The sequence below is a fragment of the Pan troglodytes genome, chromosome 3 (assembly GCF_028858775.2).
Source record: "Pan troglodytes isolate AG18354 chromosome 3, NHGRI_mPanTro3-v2.0_pri, whole genome shotgun sequence".
Taxonomy (NCBI): Eukaryota; Metazoa; Chordata; class Mammalia; order Primates; family Hominidae; genus Pan; species Pan troglodytes.
In genome coordinates, this window is record NC_072401.2 from 150,145,587 (window position 1) to 150,167,745 (window position 22,159).

General features: G+C 36.4%; 1 protein-coding gene and 1 long non-coding RNA gene across 6 annotated transcripts in view; both read right to left on the reverse strand.

Annotated features, from left to right (window-relative positions):
• The window catches only part of NR3C2 (nuclear receptor subfamily 3 group C member 2), a 366,173-nt gene that overhangs the window by 278,815 nt on the left and 65,199 nt on the right, over nucleotides 1–22,159 (reverse strand). The window lies entirely within an intron of this gene.
• LOC107974023 (uncharacterized) lies at nucleotides 7,832–10,638 on the reverse strand. The gene is made up of 2 exons (XR_001716590.3): nucleotides 10,422–10,638; nucleotides 7,832–8,245 (listed from the first exon to the last, which is right to left on the reverse strand). It is a non-coding gene; the product is annotated as an uncharacterized LOC107974023 (long non-coding RNA).

The following is a 22,159-nucleotide window of genomic DNA, read 5'->3' on the forward strand; positions in this document are numbered from 1 at the left end:
AACCAACCCAAATGTCCAACAATGATAGACTGGATTAAGAAAATGTGGCACATATACACCACGGAATACTATGCAGCCATAAAAAATGATGAGTTCATGTCCTTTGTAGGGACATGGATGAAATTGGAAATCATCATTCTCAGTCAACTATCGCAAGAACAAAAAACCAAACACCGCATATTCTCACTCATAGGTGGGAATTGAACAATGAGATCACATGGACACAGGAAGGGGAATATCACACTCTGGGGACTGTGGTGGGGTGGGGGGAGGGGGGAGGGGTAGCATTGGGAGATATACCTAATGCTAGATGACGAGTTAGTGGATGCAGCGCACCAGCATGGCACATGTATACATATGTAACTAACCTGCACAATGTGCACATGTACCCAGAACTTAAAGTATAATAAAAAAATAAAAATAAAAAAATGCCATATCTCCGTTCTTTTTTGCTAAATTTAAATTATATGAAACTGTTTAATCACTGAGGTTTTAAAAGTAGTAGTCTTAGAATCTCAAGAAAAAAAAGGCTTGCATTTTCAACACACTTATAGCTATGCTTATAATTAATCCATTAGAATACCTGGCTAATAAGTTAATTTTTAATTTGTAATTTCCTTAAAACACAGTAATAACATACCAAGAAGAGTATTTCCATTAGCCAAGTTTGATCTTAGAAAAAGAAAACATCTACAAAAACACTAAGTGGATCACATAAAATAAGCTAAACCACAATTTACACACACGCACACACACACACACAGAGTGCAAGAATCATTTTTCAAGCATCATTCATTCAGATCATTTACCAGGAGAGAGCTGTAAAAAGAAAAAAATTCATGCTTGAATGAACTGATCATTGAAATGCTTCTGCTAATCTATGATTTTGGTCCAACTTCCCTATATAGTCCTCTCTCTTTTTTTTATTTTCTGATCCATTCAACTTAAATATCATCTGAAAAGATTATAAGTTGGCTTCCTTAGAACTACACCCAACATTTGACCAAATGTGTTTATTTCCTCTACCTTGCCCTCACCATGGGTTTTTAAAGGGGGAAAAAAAAGAAAGCTAATAATTTGAACATTTTGTAACCTAGATGTAATTTTTAGAATGTATCAGACCACATAGTTCTTACATGTTCCTGATAGAAGTTAGGATTTTTATCATCATATAGGTGATACACATCCACTTGGGTTAGATGTACGATCTATACCTTCCCCACAACAAAGGATTCTAGTGACCTTTGGTTTTACCGTTCACAAATGGCAGATATATCTACGAAACTAAGGGATAAACAAATGAATATCAATAAATTTTATATGTGCCAAAATAAACTAGTCATCAGTACATCTTTCACTGCTGTCCAAGTATCAGAGTTTAAAGAGTTTTGTTCTTTTAAAAAAGGGGCTATGGTGGTACAGGTGGAAATCTAAGAGTCACCTCCCACTTTCTCCATATTTTATGGTGTCCCAGACCCCTTTGAGAAACACGTGCAAGCTGTGTACCCAGACTCTCCCATGTAGTATGTATACAGAATGTTACGTGTCATTTCAAGAGGCTCACAGAAACCTCCAAGCTGATAATTTATAAACCTTAAGAATGGCAATGTAATGTACGGGAGAGCTAAATCTTTACACACGATCAGCTTATCCCATGTAATTACAGAGGCTGGAGCCAGGTGAGCATTCAGGATGAGAAAATAAGGCAGGAATAGGTGCAAATAAGGAATTGGTGCATAGTGGTGGAGGAGCAACCCCGGGGTTTGCTTTGTTTCCTTCTAAACAGGAAGAAAAGGTAGCAGAACAAAGTGAAAGGAATTTCTTAGTAAGAGTGGCTAAGAAGAAATGGAATTTTCTATAGCAAGACTGCTCAAGTACAAAAACATAAAAGGGATATCCTAAGCCATTTAGAAAATCTTGGCAATACAAATAAATACATTGCTCATCTGCCCCTACTTTATACTTTCTTATCATTTTGCTTATTTAGCATCAAGCACTGTAGAGAACTTTGGAAAAATAATATAATTGACATTATTAATTTATATATACATAAGCATGCTGTATACATGTTCTTTGTCCTACATGACACTATGTGCTTTCTGCTTTCTTCTTTAAACAAAACAAAAAAGCTCCAACTAAAAGTGGATCATAGCAACATAGTCCAAGATCTATACACTGTGTAACTGCCTTCAGTGTGCTCATTACTTTCCTACTCTATGCTCTGTGTATTAAAGGCTCTTACAGTAAAGCTAAAGTGCTTATAGGCAAAACAAACAACTCAGCCAAAAGCATCACAAAAACTATATTAGTATATATTCTTCAGTAACAAACCCATTTTTCCCTTAAGAACCTTTAAAAAAAGTTATAAGTATCTGACATATTAATATCATCCCTATTGGATTTAGGATGTGTTTGGATTATAAAAAGAATCATAATTTGAATCAGTTTGAAATATTTTGATTCTGACTGAAATTTTTCCAATTCACAGAGTAATTAACTCGGTTTATGAGAGAATTAATTAAAAATCTGTAAATCCTATATGCCAGGTATTTTAATAGATGCTTTCAGGTAAGTGTTCATCTTAATTATATAATGCTAACATCACTTATAACACAATATTAAGTATGGGTTGGCAAGAAACAGTAATGGTGAGTTACATGTTACACCCATGAAGTCTGGGGTTCCACGATAATAAAGTGTATGACTGGCCACAGCTGTCACCCTCATAGACTGCCTCCTCAGGATGCCACCCAAGGACCCTTGCAACATTAACACCCTGAATTGTAATTATCTTTGTGTTTTTTCCCCCACTAGATTGTAAGCTCCAGCAAGACAAAGACCATGTATTAATTATGGTGTATTCTAGCGCCTGATAATGAATCTCTGCTAAATAAAAACAGTGAAGTGTTTGTTTTCAGATAACCTTCCAGCAGAAGTTGAGGATTTTTAAAAATGCAAAAATTACACATCCAGTATAAATTTTAAATAAAAATAGAGAATCTCTAAATTGACAGCCCACATCAGTTACCCAGAATCAATTTAGACATAAGAATCCTCAACATCAGAATTAAAATGCTAAACCTTTAATCACTTTGAATAAAAATCTCTAGGCTATGATATTCTTTTCTTTCTTAAATGTAATATAATTTAACATTCTGTCAATGTCTCAGTAATTATTGCCAACATCATCATTAGACAGGACTTTGAAGAAGCCAAAGAATGAGAGTGCCAGATTGAACCTTGCCCAGAAGTAGCTCTGTAAGATACTGCCCTTAGGGGCCTCTGAGATTGTCCTTTTCCATTCTCCTCCAACATTATGTCATTAATAGGAAATTGTGGGCTCTGGTTTTAATCTCAACTCTGACACCTTATTATCTGAATCCTGGACAAGTTAAATCTCTCTGGTCCACCATCTCTCCAGCTGTTAAACTGGAGTTAATACCACCTGATCCGGGACTATCACAGAGTTTCACAGCCTTCAGGGTCCTCCCTTCTCCTTCCATTCTTACAAGGTGTACCTTACTTTTAATGGTTACTGAGGTATAGGTAACCATATTTTCTGAACCAAAAATTGAGGGACATAACCAGATAACTACCCTAAAGTTTTGTTGTTGTTGTTGTTGTTGTTATTGTTTTTGTTTTTGAGACAGAGTTTCACTCCTATCACCAAGGCTGGAGTGCAGTGGCACGATCTTGGCTTACTGCAACCTCTGCCTCCCAGGTTCAAGCAATTCTCCTGCCTCAGCCTCCCAGGTAGCTGGGACCACAGGTGCACACCACCATGCCCAGCTAACTTTTGTATTTTTAGTAGAGATGGGGGTTCACCATGTTGGCCAGGCTGGTCTCAAATTCCTTACCTCAAGTGATCCACAGGCCTCAGGCCACCCAAAGTGCTGGGATTATGGGCGTGAGCCACCACACCCAGCCCCTAAAATTTAATATACAGGTTTCCTAGAAAATTCAAGACATGTGGCATATCCCAAGATTTCAGGCTGTTTGCATTATTTCCTTTTAGGTAAGAGAAATAAGTTCTAGTGTTCTGTACCATTTTAGGATGACTACAGTTAATGATACTGTATTATACAGTTTCATATAGAAGGAGGATACTGAATGCTCCCAACACAAAAAATGATAAATGTTTGGGATGATGAATATATTAATTACCTTGATCTGATCACTATATATGTATTACAATGTCACTATGTACCTCATGAATAAGTACAATTATTTGTCAATTTAAAAATTTTAAAACTTTAAAATTTAAAAATTAACAATTTTAAAAATGAAATTTTTTGAAGTCTGAGCCTTTACCTTCACATTGGCTGTTCTATTATTTCCATTCACTTATGGAATTGTACATATTTACTCCCGCTTTCATCTGCTCAAAAGTTACAGAGTTATAGGGACTGTGTGCCGAGACTATACAGCAGTGAAGAAAATGGGCACAGTTCCCATTGCTATGGAATTTACAATCTAGACTCAAAGAAGACAGAGCCATTCAACCAAAAAATTCCCCATGTAAATAATTACAATTGTAATAACTGCTGTGGAGTATATGAGAGAGAATCTATAATAGGAAAACGTGACTGCAGAGGGGTGGGTAAAGGAGAGAGGGAAGGGCTGACTTAAGCAGGGAATTGTAGGAAGAGCGACTTAGGCCCTCCTCTATGGCTCTCATGGTGTTTCCGTTATGACATCTTTCTACATTCCGTTCAACCACTTTTCATTTATTCCATTTCTCTTTCTCCCATACTACACAACTATAACGGGATGCGGTTGAAAAGTGGTTAGATTTTGAATCAGAAGACCTAGCAGTGAGTGTCATCTATAAAGGTGACAACGTTGCCTTGCCTTCCTGTGCTCCATCCATAAAGTGGAGAGGACACTGCTTTAAACCACCACACCTCAGAGTTCCTGTGAGTAAGGACAATACGTGAAATGACAGATGCCGAAGCCCTGGGTGACCATGAGGGGCTAATCAAGAGTACAAATTTACTTTTCCTACAACATATTGCTTTTGTATTCTTTTCTGCTTTTAGTGATCTCTTCAGGGCTGTTGGCGTTGTCTGAAAAGCAGAGAGATTTTAAATATCCCAAGTCAAAGTCCTGTTTTCTTTCTAGTCAGAATTTGGACCTGTCAGAACACACCTTCCTTCCATTTTTCAGTCAATTATTCACTTCACAGACTTCAAAATATATTTATGTATCAAAGTCACAGGCATCGGGGACAGGATTTTTTACATGAAATTACAGCACTACTCGTAACCATTAAAGTCTAGACTTCTCATAGATCTCTTTTTTTTTTTTTTTTTTTTTGAGACGGAGTGTCGCTCTTTGGCCCAGGCCAGATTGCAGTGGCGCTATCTCAGCTCACTGCAAGCTCCGCCTCCTGGGTTCATGCCATTCTCCTGCCTCAGCCTCCCGAGTAGCTGGGACTACAGGTGCCCACCACCACGCCCAGCTAATGTTTTGTATTTTTAGTAGAGACGGGGTTTAACTGTGTTAGCCAGGATGGTCTCGATCTCCTGACCTTGTGATCCACCCGCCTTGGCCTCCCAAAGTGCTGGGATTACAGGCGTGAGCCACCGCGCCCAGCCGACTTTTCATATATCTCTACATCAAGTCTCACCTATCATTTCAAAGGGGTAAAAATACTCTTCTGCTCAAACTGTATTCAGTCTCTCATATCAATGGAAAATTGTGTGTTACAGATAGAAAATTCTAAAGATCTCACATTTCAAAATTAATACCTAATTTTACTCAGTAATTACATTTTATTTCAAACATATGCCCTTACAATTAGTCTTGAATTTGAATCTAAGTTTCATAACTTCTGGGTAAGATGACCATTTAGTAAACTGCCTACCAATTTTAGTTTACTTATCTGTTAAGCACCATAGTATTTATGATCTATATAAGATTGTAATGAAAACTACATTTTTGTAAAACACCATACATAGCGCTCAGTATGTTCTTCCCTCCTGCCATTTCTTATATTTCTTGATTAATACCTTTAAATAACTTGAGGAGCTTCGCCATACTACTACGCTTCAGTGTGTTGGAAATGAAACATGCGCTTTTCTCCCATGCTTTGCCTGACTGACACACTGCTTTAGGGAGCACTGAAGCCGTCAGTTTGGATTACAGAATTGGAGATTACAGGAATCAATTTTAGAAGAAATATTTAGAGAAAAGTAATCTTCTTTGCTTCCATGAATGGTAATGTTTCTGGAACTATATTGGAATTGGCTTGTTCCCGTAGCAGTTCCCTATAAAGAGTAATGATACTGAGCTACTCTCTGAAATTGTAGAGTGAATGCAGAATTCATATTAGATGCCTCTTAACAATCCTTAACAATATGTGTTAGGTCCTTACAAAGGCAAAAAACAATTCCATTTAATAACATCTTCTGCATGCATAATACTAAAATTTTTCAAAGCTATTTCCTTTGTTTTATCTTTATAATACTTTCCTATGTTGATGGGTGTAGTCATCATGTGGCACAATGTGCCATATGGCCTGACTGTCCAAGGTCACACAGTGAGATGACTGGTTGAGTATCCCTTATGCAAATTGCTCGGGACCAGAAGTGTTTTGGCTTTGGGTTTTTTTTTTTTTTTGGAATACTGGCACAAACATAATGAGATATACTGGGGATGGGACCCAAGTCTAAACATGAAATTCATTTATGTTTCATATACACCTTATACACAGAGCCTGAAGCTAATTTTACACAATATTTTTAATAATTTTGTGCATGAAACAAAATAACGTACACTAATCCATTAGAAAGCAAAGGTGTCACTATCCTGGCCAGCCACCCATGTGGACAATCTGTGGTTGTTTGAAATCACCATCATTCCTGACTCTAAATCTATATGCTACCAATAAGCAATCCTTTTCTTAACACTTATTTCCATGTAAGTACTTAACAATAAAAAATATGAGACACATATCTGGCATGTGCAGAAAAGATACATCACAGTTGAAGGGGGCTAGGAAAGCCTTTCTTCCCTTGGGGATGCTGAATATACTGTGTTGGGGACCTGCATTTTGACTGTGACCTCTCACATGAGGTCAGCTGTGAAATTTTCCACTTGTGACATTATATCAGGGCTTAAAAAGTCTTGCATTTTGGAGCATTTCAGATTTCAAATTTTCAGATAAGGGATACTCAACCTGTACTGGTAAAACCAGCTCTAGAATACTCATTTCCTTGGTTCCCCTACCCAGAATTTCTTAACCTTTTTTAGTGCCACGGATCTTTTGGCAGCCTGATAAAGTCTACATAACCTTTATCAAATTATGTTTCTTAAGTATCATAACTAGATTACTGAGAAATCAATCAGATTGACAGTTATCAAAATATTTTAAAATGTGATACAGTAATATGCTGCTTTATTAGTGTGGGAAATAACAAGATCCAGCTGTAATTAATAAATACTGTAATTTACAGTAGTGATGAACTTAAATATTTTGAGATCTCTACAACCATGTGATATGAAAATATCTATACTTTCTATTAGCAGCAAAGTCACAGTTTTTCTTGTTATTAATTTTTTTGCCTACATTCATAATTAAGGGAAATGATAAATTTCAATCAGATATTAGTGAAAATACAAGTATAACTTTTTCCCATCCAAGCTCACAAACTCCCGGAAATTCTAGGCACTGACCTCACTAAGACTCTTGTCAACTCTCCCAACAAAGCTCACCAATTTATAAGACAGCCACAGAAATTTTTTAAGTATTTCAATGTATAACAAAAGTTATCCTTAATATCAAAATCTAAAAATCTAACAAAAAAACCCCAGAAAACTGTACATCTCATAAATTCAAACCTTTTATTTCCCAACTTCTGCCAATCTTAATATTCCAAATCTTTGTATAAATTTCTAGAAAGATTTCAGGAAGTATGGAGTTATAAACACCTAATCTGTTGAAAATATATAATGTTAGACAAATTTACTTTGGTTTCCAAATCAAACAAAATAACAAAGCAGGTGTATCCACATACAAGGATATTAACAATTATGAAGAAAGATATATTTGTTTCCATGCCTTTCCCCAAATCCTTTTCCTTGGGACCTTCCCTCCAAGAATGTTGTGCAGTCATGGCTTGCTCCCTGGCTTCAGTAGAACCTGTCATAGCTCTACCAAGCGTACCAAGGTACCCCATGTCAGGAGACTTCAAAGCAACCCCAAATTCACTCCTTGCAGATACAGAGAACACAGTTTCTGAACCTGAAATATAAAGACATGATTTGACAAATATGAGAAGCTCCTGGAAAATGCAGAAGGGACAATCTAATGCACACACAGGTGAGTTCTTTCTTCTCCTAATGATAAGGCTGACCATTATGAATTTCAGTTGGTCTACATGCCCACTCTCCACACTGTGCACTAAAGGGAAATTTAGTAATTCTTCATCAACTGTATGACTGGAATGTCTAAGAATTTCTAAGGCAATTTCAGTTACTTTTAAAAAAGAATACTTTCTAAAAAGTACTTTTAAAAAAGAATACTTTCTAAAAAGTACTTTTAAAAAAGAATACTTTCTAAAAAGTACTTTTAAAAAAGAATACTTTCTAAAAAGTACTTTTAAAAAAGAATACTTTTTAAAAAGTACTCAGCACTTTTAAAAAAGAATACTAAGATATTCTAGAAGGGAAAAAATAATTGGCTCTAGAATTCACTTATAAATTTCAAGACACAAGTACCAATTCAACAAAGTCCAAATTGATAAATTCACACAAAATGAAACAACATGTCTCTATTCTCTCATCATTCAAAATCCTTGCATACGAAGCAAAAATAAGACCTGTCAAATAATCAAAAATTCTGCTTTATTTTCTCTTTCCCCACATACTTAAATCCAGAGGGACTACTCTCCATCCTGAATATCAAAAGCTAAAATTACCCCCCCAAAAAAACCCAGGCAAGAATCATAGCAGAAATTAATTTACTAGGCTATCATAACAATAACATGACCTTGTACTATATTAAGATTTTGTTCATAAGAGAATAGCTAGATGTATAATTACACTGGCAACATGACTTCAATAACACCAACCTACAAAAAAACTACTTCACTCCTATGATTTATAAAGGTTTGCTTATTTTCCATGGGGTATGCTAAGCCTGTATGCTATTTTAATAAGTAAGAAACATCCCTCATAAAGGCAGAAAGAGGTGGGTTACACTCTATAAACCCAGAACTGCATTTTATCACTTCTAGGTTTGCCCATTTAAACAAGTGTTCATGTCATCTGAAAAACACAAAAAGGTTTCAGTACCTCTACATTTGAGGCACTGTCCAAAAGAAACAAAATACATAATAAAGTGGATTTGTCATGAGATTGTGTGCTTTGCTACATTTCAAAAGCTGCCCCAAAATTAATAGGTGGTTTCAACGAATGCAATTGCTTGAGCCAATATAGCAACCCAAATATTATACATATACTTTTGGCATACGATAATTGCTCTATCGGTCTATGTCATATTATATAAATACAATCATAATGTTAAATCAACAATGCCATAATTTAAGTGAAAATCATAAAAGATTAAAAAGTTTAAAGGTATATTTAAATGAACTTTAAAAAGTCACGGTATTAAAATTCAGCTTGGGTTGAATATGAACAACGTTATCATACCTAAAGAATTCTAGCTAAGCAATCATGTATAAACATAGATATTAGCCTGAAATTTAAGACAGGCTGCTGGATTGAATGATGAGACCATCAGATTGAGTTCTTCAGTTCATTAGCTTAACCACAATCCCAACCTAATATCCATAAAATCACAAAGGCAAGTGTAATATACCTTCTAAATATAGAACTACACAAAAATTTGTCATTATTCAAGAAAGATTTATGCTCAGCATTACTTCAGTGACAGTGAAGGGGGAACTAGAACAGTCTTTGAGGAAGAAATCCAATTAAAAAAAAAAAAACATTGAAAACCTGTGTTTTTCCTAGGTTCAATGTAAACTTCTTCAAAAAGAAATACATTCTCCCTTTCAAAAAAAAAAAAAAAAAAAAGTCAAGGGGGATTTCTGCAAGTTACCTGCTATCCTTTCACCCAGAGATGCACCAGAGCAACCGTCTTTCACATCCGCCCTCCTGCTGTATTTCCTCTACAACCTGCCCAGGTGCACAAAACTCGTCCCCATATATCATCTTAAACTTCTTCCCCTCCCTTGGGCCCCACCATCCATCAGTTCCATATCTCCCTATTGATTCCTCCTAAATGTCTCTCAGATGCATCACTTCATCACTTCTCCTGATGCCGTTGTGAGGGTGGTGGACCCCTCTCTCTCCACACAATGCCAGTCACCTCTACCTCTTCCTCTCCACCACACTCCCTCAAATCCCATAGCCCCACAAACCCCAGCTGAGATTCTTGCTGTGTCTCTCACCTCTGAGCCTTTGTACACTTGCGGTTTCAGCTTAAAAATCCCTTAGTGTGGGAAGGGGATGCGTAATAATAATAGTTACTTAGTTCTTGGGTTGGGATGTGCTTCAATATTAAGTGTGTACAACCGAATTACTACCTCTTCAAAGAAGAAAATCGAATCGTGGGAAGAAAATAGCTTCCCCACCCTGTCTTTGCTATTGTTATTACATCATAATGACACATTATTGTCATTAGCAGTAACAAATGACAGTGGTATATTTTTATTAATAAAATGAACATGGTACTTTCATATATACAATCTTGTATTTAATCCTTCCCTGGCCCTAGCTATTGCATGCACAATAGGCGTCTGGAACTTTACATCAATATATAATGGTTCGCTGAATTTCAAATGTGGGGAGAAAGGAAGCAGCAGGAAGGTATCTGAAGACTAGATTGGTATGGAAACCAGCAATGGGGAGAGTAAGTCAAAGAAAAGATAGAACACTATAAAAGGCATAAATGAGTATTTATGAGATACCCACAGGGAGACCCCAGAAAGTGGTTAATCTCAATTCATAAATCTTCTGCTCTGTTTGGTCCAGCATGATTTCCCAAAAGACACAGCCATGTAGAGACAGAACTTGTTGACACTAGGCTGGAGACATTTTCCCTCAGGGTCCTCACCAGCTTTCCTTCTTGGCCTTTGTTGAGTTTGCTTCAGTGAGCTCCATTCTAGCTCCCCTCTTCTACCCACTTGCTGCCATTAACTACATTCTGTAAAAAACACCATTAACTACATTCTGTAAAAAATAGAGTATGTACTTTTAGAATTCCTGGGAAGAAGTGGGGCTGGGGCTGGTCACACTTGGCAACTACCTGTCAGCAGAGAAAATAATTATTTCCCTCATTCTGCTTCATGCAAAACTAATCCAGAATGGATTACCAGGGCAAATATCTAACTCATGATTCTGTACATGGCATTGCATTAGCGATTTTTTATGGCTTCAAAATGCTTGTTATAAATTGACAAAATGAAGATCTCTTTAGAAAGTTTGTTTCTTAAAGTACCCATAACATGAATTTCGGAGAAATTACAATACCATTTCATATTAGCATACATAAGCCCCTTCCAATATGTTTAATTTGTATTTCCCCAATGTGCTTTATGATGATAGCATTTGCCCACAGAAATAAATACCCCAAATGGTAGCATTATCAGAAACATATACTTCACTTTGAGGCATGACAAATTAGAGCTAGATTAAAAAATAAATAAAATCAACTGACAAACCTTAACTGCTAAGAGACCTGAAAAGTGATACTTAAATACTTCTTTAGCACTTTGAGTATAATCACTATGCTGTTTCTCTTAAATTCTTCATGGTTTATCTTCATTTTAAAGCATAATCTGCCATTTCTCTATAGCAAATGGATTGTGCCCACTCTGATTTCATTAAATCAACCCATATCCAGAGACATCTATGTGCCCCTCTGGCAGGATCTTAAAGAGGAGAACAAGACAAAACAAATACAACTGTTTTGTAGAAGGAAAGGCAGTGAAGGTGATAAAATAAAAAAGTGATATTGCAAAAGGCAACAAGACTTGATGCTGAGCTCAAGGGGAGCCATGCTGGCTGTCCCAGTCTCTCCATATGCTGCAAAGAACCGGGTGAAATTGATGGGCACTGAGGGGCTGGAACCAAGTGCCACCTTTTTAGAAGTAGTAACTTTCTAAATCAGTAATAACATGCTTTCCTGTATTCCGAGATGATGCAGCCAGCCCATCCACAGGAAGGCATGCACTTTGAAGTGTTTTTCTAGCGGTGGTGATGGATGGTAAAAGTTGTCCCATGGGGATAGATGGCCAGTGACAGGTGCAAGACAACTGGCCAGAGTCAGCCATGCAATGTGACCACAGAACAAAGCAGAGCTCCTGCTTCCTACGAAAGGAAACCTGAACTTTGGGCCCTAGGAGCCCCATTACTGACCTGGTCAAACATGCCATGGAAGATGCAAAAATGAAGGCAAGTGTTCAGAAGGCAAATTTTCTGTCTACTGAATATTTATTTTTCTACAGATAAGTATTTGGAGCAACCTCACTGCACATCAGTTAGGATAATTCAACAGTAAAAAAAAAAATACTAAGCAAGGAGACGGTTGCTATTCACTTTTATTTTGTTAAAGTTTTTTCTGTGAATGTAATCATGAAAGTGTTATGGTTAGATGAAACATATAATTAGCCTTCCTACATAACTTTTTTTCAAATACTGTATGTGCGTGTATTAGTATGTCTACATATGAAAGAAACAGATGTGTATTGTTAGGAGTAAAATTACATGAAATGCTGTCAAAATCAGGAGTTTTGGTTGGAGTTTCTCCAACTATGAAGTTTATAAGAAATTAAAATGGATGAATGGGAGGGGGTGCTAAAATATAGATATCTGGAAAAAGCACATGACACTCCCATAGTCTGGTTAACTATAAAATAAAGAGGGATCCATTTTACCAGTAAGTATTTATTTAGGAAATTACAAATGTAAGGTTCCTCTCATTACTTTTAGAAAAGTTTTCACCAATTTACACTGAGGGTCAGTATCTTCCTTCTCCTCCCCGCCCCCCAATAAGAGATGGAAGTTTCTCTCTATTCCCCACCCAGCCTGGAGTACAGTAGCTATTCACAGGCGCAATCATGGCTCACTGCAGCTTGGAACTCCTAGACTCAAACAATCCTCCTGCCTTGGCCTCCCAAGTAGCTGGGACTACAGGTATGTGCCACCATGTCTGGCTCCCTGTATTTAATTTTTAATTTTTGTAGGTATTTGGTAGGTATATATATTTATGGGTTATACGAGTTACTTTGATAGAGGCATGCAGTGCATAATAATCACATTGGGGTAAATGGGGAATCCATCACCTCGAGCATTTATTATTTGTGTTACAAACGATCCAATTATACTCTTTGAGTTATTTTAATATGTACAACTATATTTTACTACAGTCATCCCATTGTGCTAGGAAATACTAGGTCTTATTCGTTCTATTTTTTTTTGTACCCATTAACCATCTCCATTTCTCTTGCACCCCCTCTTGCCTTTACTTTTAATTCTTATAATCATATGATAGAAGAGACAGCTGATAAACATTTCTCCAGTCCTGTCTGCAGAATGAGCTAGATAAATGCTTGAGACCCCCTTGGGGTTTGATGACTTAATGATTCTACAATTCTGTAAATACAGAAACAGAGGAGGCTCTCAGAGACATTACAACACTTAATTAAATAACCATATCCCATGTTATTGAAAGTGAAAAATTTTATATCTAGTGACCTTGTGTGCACCCAATCCCTTTAAATGTAGTGTCTAATTCACTACAAGAGAAAAAAAAAAGGAGGAAAAGATATTCAAAAGCACCCGAAATTTGAAATAGATACCAAATTTACACTGTACACTTTCCTTAAATTTTTGATAAAATAAAAACAGTACCTGACTTAATCCTCACTAACCTGAGAGACAGGTACTGTGATAGAGATTTTACTGGAAAAGCTAAAAATTATATATATTACACACAGTTGTTGCTTAAAGTCATAAGCTAGTGAGTGACAGAGGCCAAACAGTATAAAATTAGAATGAGTAGAGGGAGACCGACAAACTTTCAACTGTTTTCAATGACAACGCTTATTTCTATGCCCTTGATTTTTTTCATTTATTCATTCCAGGAATATCTGTTACTATCATATACCAACTACAGTTGGCCTCCTAGTCAGAACAGAAATAACAAGGGATAAATTATTGCTCATGTATAAAAATCTCATGTCCATAATTTTAGCGGACTCTATTTAAAACTTGAAGTAAAATACACATGGATGAAGTTTTAGCAAATAAAGATTAGTCCTTTAAACTAGAATGTATTTAAAGTAAGTTCTATTCTTTGGTCAAACATAATAACATTAAATATCATCCTCTTTTCATTAAAAATGTTCTTTTTTGGATAAACCAAAAAAGAAAGATGTCTTAATTTTCTGAAAATGTTCTGATGACTTAATGACAATGACAGGAATAGAATTCTAGATACTATACTCTTATCTTGTTTTTAAAATATGTCATATTCCCTCTCATTTCTATACCCAGTTAATCTTCTCTTCACATAAAAGCCCTGATATTGACCACTGTTTCTCAGATCCTTGAAGGTGATATGACCGGCAATCTCAGCATCCCCAAAAATGAACAAATGAGGTCACAAACCAAAGAGGCATTCTTAACATGTTAAAAAAAAAAACCCACTCAAATTGTGAGAAAAACATTTCCTATTGGCAGCCAGAAATACAATGTGCCTACAAGCAATCTAGTTCACAGCAACTTTATTTTAAATAATACATTACGAAACATTATAAAAAGTGGCTTGTTTCCAAATGGAAGGCACATAAAAGGAAAAACCTGATAACTTCTTTATTCTTCAAAGACATTAACACTTGAAGTCAAACATTCACTGGATCAATTCTAAAGAAAACTTATTAAGTTATAGCATGATTTTAAGGGATAATAACCAAGATTAAATATGCTAATCCTTCCATTGATTTCTGACTATGCTTCAGATAGTTTAACCCCTTTTAAGAACTTTCTTCCTTTAATCAGTTCAAAAGCCAGGAGTGCAACCCTCTCTTACTAGCAGAGGAATTTATATACTGCTTGAAATTGAAAGATGTTTCAACAGTATCTGATTTATACACACACATACACATACCCAAGAAAGTAGATATCTCTGAGAAGACATTAGAGTAAACCAACACTTTATGTAAGTAGAATGAATTTCTAATGGAATTAAACATTACTTCTTAAAGCAATGCTATACTCTGATTTCCTCCTGAATAACTTTTCTTTGTTTGTCTTTCTAAGGGAAGCCAAGTTCCACTAAGATATTCAACCCTCCAATGCTGATGGCACTCTTCCTTCTGCTTAGAAGCCTCTCTTGGCTCTCTCTCCCCGCCTTCTCCCACTGGTAAAATCCTACCAATTGTTTAAGCCTTGCTCAACTCTACCTTCTTAGGCAGTCTTGCACAATCTCACCTATTGAAATCCATTGTTCCATCTACATCACACTCAGATTTTTCTGATTTACAACCAACTATCCTGTATCATGCCTTACATTCTTGTTATCCAGGTAGGTATACGCTTCTCCCAAGCAGGGTACCTTGGGTTCCCAACAAAGGTTTGCTGACTTGAACTAAAGGATGACTTTTTTTTTTTTTTTTTTTTTTTAGATGGAGTCTCGCTCTGTCACCCAGGCTGGAGTACAGTAGCGCAATCTTGGGTCACTGCAACCTCTGCCTCCCAGGTTCAAGCGATTATCCAGCCTCAGCCTTCCAAGTTGCTGGGGCTACAGGCACGTGCCACCATGCCTGGCTAATTTTTTGTATTTTTTTAGTAGAGATGGGGTTTTACTGTATTGGCCAGGATGGTCTCCATCTCCCGACCTTGTAATCCACCTGCCTCGGCCTCCCACAAAGTGTTGGGATTATAGGCATGAGCCACCGCGCCCGGCCAGGATGACATTTTTAATGTTAAAATTGAAGTTAAGTATAGTCACACACACAATCTAATTTAAACTCAGTTAATAGGATATATCTGTGAAATATACATCCTATTATCCTTATTCTAGAAGCAAGAAAATTCAGAATCAGAACATTTTGGTGAGTTATCCTAGGAATGAAAACTCTTGGACAACAGAACCAGGATTTAAATGCAGGTCTGCACTCCAAGCCTTGCACAGACCTCTGAAGCTGCCTTTTGAGATATGAAATGGTATCCTCCATCTAGATTTTATCTGTACTGGAACATCTTCAGAATTACCAAATATCCTAATCTGTAAGCCATTTTTACTCACATTCTCTCTATGAATGATATCAAATAACAATAGCCTATCATAAAAGAAAAATGATCCTAAAATCAGTGGGAACTAAGGATACAAGAAAAATTTCCTCAAGTTATGCAACACTCTACGCCTACATTCTTTGAATATAAATTAAATATTCACTACATTAGAATATCATGTTCTCATTATTCATAAATTCCAGTCTCTTAAAAAGGCAAAATAATCATAGAATTTTGTCTAGACTCTTCACATTGGAAGCAACTTCTAAGAAGGCCTAGTCCTACTCATTATTTCACAGATGAGGAAACCGGGCCCAGAAAGACTCAATATCCTCAAGGTCAGATTATTATTCAATGAAGGCCAGGGTAAGAAGCTTGCCTCTTAACTCTCAGCTTAATAACTTTATCCAGTATACAGGTGAAACTGTACAAGAAAATTCTAGAGAACATAGAAAAAATAACAATTGTTAATTATATATGTCAATGTATAAAAGAACTTCCTGGATGCTCAGACCTCAGTATAATAACCTAAATTTTCATTTGTGTAAGGGAACTGAGGCAAAGTAGCCAATATTTTACCCAAGTTTTAAAATTATTTTCAATCAGTCCAATGAAAATCCCCCTAAAATTAAAAATATATGACACTACTGAAAAATTCATCCCAGTAACTGATAGAGCAGCTTAGTAGAAGCAGGCTCCCTATCTCTGGTTAATCACCTGTGCTTTCTGAAATCCCCCTGTATCTCCCAAAAAGACTGACACGAAATCTGATTATAAACATAACACCCTCTACTTTTCATTATATCTGAAAACAAGACAAATATCCTTGTATTTACATCTAGTGAGATTTCCTTCTTAAAAGAAAACAGATTAATGAGTGAAATGAAAAAGTAAATATGTTGTCACGTGGCTACTGTATAAAATAATTTTAATGGTCAGTGCATTGGGTAAAGACAATAAATAAAATCTTATTTTGATGTTTTGAAAAAATAATTACAATATACATTTAATTTCTACTCAGACCTAGAAGTTTCCCTGTACAAAATTCATCAATAAAACTGCAAAATCAGCTGGATGCAGTGGCTCACGCCTGTATCCTCACTTTGGGAGGCCGAGGTTGGCGTATCACTTGAGGTCGGTAGTTCGAAACCAGCCTGGCCAACATGGTGAAACCCCATCTCCACTAAAAATACAAAAATCAGCCAGGCATGGTGGTGGGCACCTATAATCCCAGCTACTCGGGAGGCTGAGACAGGAGAATTGCTTGAACCCGGGAGGTGGAGGTTGCAGTGAGCTGAGACTGCACCACTGCACTCTGGCCTGGGCGACAGAGCAAGACTCTATCTCAAAGAAAGAAAAAAAAAACCCTGCAAAATTTAAAGTATTTGACAAGATGGTATTTATATCAAAAATTTAAAATATATTTGACAAGATGGTATTTACATCAAAAATGTATCTGCTGATTTCTGACATCTCTCTTTTTTGTGAGAGGCATGTCATTTTAATAATGCAGATCCTTGGTGTTTCGCTCGTCTATTTTAATACGCATAGCAAATAATTCTTTCAAAAAATACAAAATTTCCAAGCTTTTTCTTGAATTAAAAAAAACAGTTTCAAAAGAGACACACCCTACAGCTGAAAAGCAGAACTCCGCACCCTTCCCTGTGCCTCTTTTCAACTCAGTTGCAGCCATACAAATTCCAACACAAGGGGAGGCAAGTTACTAATGTCAGAAATAATGCAGGTGCATTAAAAATGAAATCTAAGACCAAAGTATTCTAAGATCACTATAAGTGAAACCAAGATAATATCTCTGACATTAACAAAAGAGAATTAGGAAGTCACCAATACAAAATCAATTTTTAAAGTAGCATGCTATTAACAAATATTATGAATTCAACTCAGTTCTCATCCCACTTTTCTACTTCAGTCCTTTACATTGGTCATGAAAGGACATAGCTCTTTTAAAATTTAAGAATAATAATGTTATTCTGCTTATTTTAAAAGAAATCTATTCAAGGTCAGGAGTAAGGCAAAAAAAAAAAAAAAAAACCCACGACGACTGGGCATTTTAACCACAACAACTGTTTTTCTCTCTTGCCATAGATGAAACTCTTTGGTGTAGAAGGAGAAAGTAAATAAAAGGAAGGAAGAACTGTAATTCTTGAGCCTGTGCCAGTTTACAGTATTTAAAAAAAAGAATCTGCGCCACAGCTTGGCAGTTGGCCATATTTACAGTAAGCTATCTAGTGTTTTGCCCAACAGGAAGAACAAAGGGCTCAGTGTAGTGCTGCTGGTTTTGTGTGTTTCAAATATTGTAGAAAGAAAGAAGAAATGTAGCCCCACATGCAATAGACCCTTTCCTTTTTACATTTCTCTGTCCTCAGTGACTCTCAAAATATGGCCAAATGAGTCTTTAAAAGGGTAAGAGAGAGCTCCAAGAGTTTTAGCTTAAACTTTCAGTAATCATTTATTTTACTTATAAAAATGCAACCTATGTATTAATTTAGTTTTAACTTTAGCATTTCAAAAGCTTAAGCATGATGTTTGGCAGTACAGGTAGTTCTGCCGTCCAAGGGCAGCTAAACCTGAAACAAAAGCTTTAACTAAAATTTTCTTGGTAAGATTTAATACATATCCTTACGTTATTAGAAATTTTTAAAAATAGACTAAATAACAGAAAAATTATGTTAGAGAGTCAATCAGTATTTTAATACGGGATATTTCTAATTTATTTTCAGTAATGAAAACTTAGTTTTATAACCAACATATTAAAATCAACAACAAAAACTCTTTTTCCTCAAAGTTATACTTTTTTTGAAATTATGCCCAAATAAAATGGAAATTAAAATTAAGTATACTAATATTTCAATTTCTTTACATATTATATCTGGGGTAACATATTTGCTTAGGTCACACTTTTTAAATCTTGACTACCAATATAAAAGACAACATATTCCTAATTTAACTTTTAGTTTTCTCGCTGACATTTTATTCTGGTAGGGAAGGAAGACAAAAAAAAGGTAAATACATATGATGTACAGATTATTAGATAGTGATTGTTGCTAAAGAGAAAAAATAAACAAGGAATGAGGGGATGTGATTTGGGGCAGGAAGAAGAGTATAAAATTTTAGATAAGAGTTCAAGGAAAGTGTCTCAGGAGGTGAATGTGGCATCCACACCTGCATGGTATGAGGGCACTAGCCTGTGGCTAATGTGGAGAAGAAAACTTAATGATGGTGTTTCCTATGGAATAAACATGTCTTTTCAATTATTGTGAAGCTCTTCCCAAAAGTAGGGGACAGCAAAGAGAGTTTTATTTAAAAATAGATGCTGTCCACAAACTGAGACAAGGGATTGGCTCAGTGGCAGAGGGGGCACAGCAACTGGCAAGAATGTGAAAGAGAAAAGGTAAGGAAAAAGCAGATGAATTTGGGGGAAGCAGCAAAGCAGTAGGCAGCTGGGAAATGATGCAAAGAAAAAAGGTTTTGAGGTAGTGTCCTATATCATAGTAACAATCATCATAACAGCAGGACAGTGAACATTTGTAAAGAGTAGATAAACTCTTACAGCCTGGAAGAGGCATCTCATGGGAGCTTGAATACTAAGTAGAGGAATCACCAAGGCAATGTCAGATACTTCTGCAGTAGAGTAGTTTCCTGAGACTTTATTTCTGTTCTGTTTCCATCGTTCTGTTCCTTGCCTTTGGTGGCAGGTGGAGAAGAGATCTTCTCGGGGATATAAGCACTAGGGCCTCCCAGTTCCCGGGAGACAGCAGAACCTGAGAAAGAAATGGGTGTGTGGTACAAATGAAGACCGGGCAAGCATGGCATGGAAGCCTTAGTGTCAATGCAAAGGGTTACCCAGACTTAGATAATAGGCATGCCAGATATACAGGGAGATAAGTGTAAACTTAAAGCCAGAGGGACCTCATCAAATGTTCCACTCCGATTAATCACTGGTTCCTTCACATGAGCCATAGAGGTTGTTATAGGAATATCAATGAGTATGAACCAGGAAGATTCAAATTCTCTACAATCTGGTTGCTGGGGGCTGGCGGGGGATCTTAAGAAAGAAAAAGTAATTGAAAGATAACAATAAGAAAACATTCATCCCCTTCAGACTAGCAAAAAATTAAATTAATAACAGTGTTAGCAAGAATGTGAAACGAGGAAGACTCATACACTTCTGGTAGGACTGTCAATTGCAGAAGAACTGGGCAACAGTGTATAAAACAATGAAGATATACACCCCACACCCACCTCCACCAAAAAAAAAAAAAAAAATACACACCCTGCACTGAATTGGTTTGGATATGGGTTCCCAGCCAAATCTCATGTTGAATTGTAATCTCCAGTGTTGGAGGTGGGGCCTGGTGGGAGGTGACTGGATCATGGGGGTGGATCCCTCATGAATGGTTTGGCACCATCCCTTTGGTGCTGTTCTCCTGATAGAGTTCTTAGGACATCTGGTTGGTTAAAAGTGTGTGGAACCTCCCCTGTCTCTTTCTTCCTCATACTTCAGCCATGTGAGACGTGCCTGCTTCTCCCTTTATCTTCTGCTATGATGGTAAGATGCCTGAGGCCTCCCCAGAAGCTGGGCAAATGCTGTCATGCTTCCTATGCAGCCTGCAGAATCGTGAGCCAATTAAACCTCTTTTCTTTATAAATTGCCTAGTCTCAGGCATTTCTTTATAGCAGTGCGAGAACAGACTCATACACTAGAGAAATTTTTTATCTTTGTACACAGAAATACATAAAAGTATACATTGCACCATGATTTAGAATAAAGATTACAAAGAATTTTCATCAAAAGAAACAAAATTGTGTTCAAATAATAGAATATTATATAGCAATGAAAACGAATTCACTAAGTCAACCTGTACCAGCAAAAACTTCAAAAGAAGGAAGAGCAAACAAAGCAAGTTACAAAAGAGCATACAATATGATACATGAAGATTAAAAACTAGAAGACAACACTAGCAAGAGATTAAGCACTACTAAAAAAGGACTGGAAATTAAAATTGATCTCATAATTATACGTCTAAATTTAACCCTCTAGAAAATCTAGATCTCTTTCAGAATGTGCATATTCTTAAGATAATTTTTTAAATAATTCAATTTAGGGATGTAAATCAAGTGTTTTTTTTTTTTTAAATACCAGAAATGCTCAAATTGAAGTCGTTAGAAATTCATCAATGAATCCTGTCAGGCATATAGCTAGCTGCTCCCCTACCTCCCCACTAGGATGAGAGGAAAGGATTCAAACCATGATATGCAAATGGTCAGAGCAGAACTGCACAGCAGAACGGCAACATGCACAGTAAGCTCACCCTCCCTTCCCAGAGTCCCACTGGGGACGAGCCAGGATATATCTGAAGAGAGAATCAAGGTTGTGGAGAAGCACCAACATGGAACCAGGAGATTTCCTAAGCTGAATTTCCAAAGGGGTCTAAGGAACCATTGATTTGTAAAAGTAAGCTTCTATTCAGAAACAGGAGTTGACAAGAGGTAATAGGCCAATTTTGAAATGAGAGAAAAACAAAATTGTATCATATTAGCTAATAAATAAGCACCTTCCATTTTCTAATGATGCCAATGATAAAGAGAAAGATGAGATGCAGTAAAAGGTTCAAACCATAATTAGAAAATATATTTTCAAAGCTTAACGATAATAAGAAGCAGGATAACATTAAACCTGGCCTCTGCTCTTGTTCTTCCTCACAGATGCTCACTTATTAAGTCCATATTTCAGTTTCAATACACTTTAATATCAACTAATCCTCTATCCCCACCTAATTTGGAAAACTAAAATTAAGGATTATATTAAAAAGTTCATAAAAATACATTTAAATGATTCTTGCATTATTCAAAAAGGTATAAGGGAAAG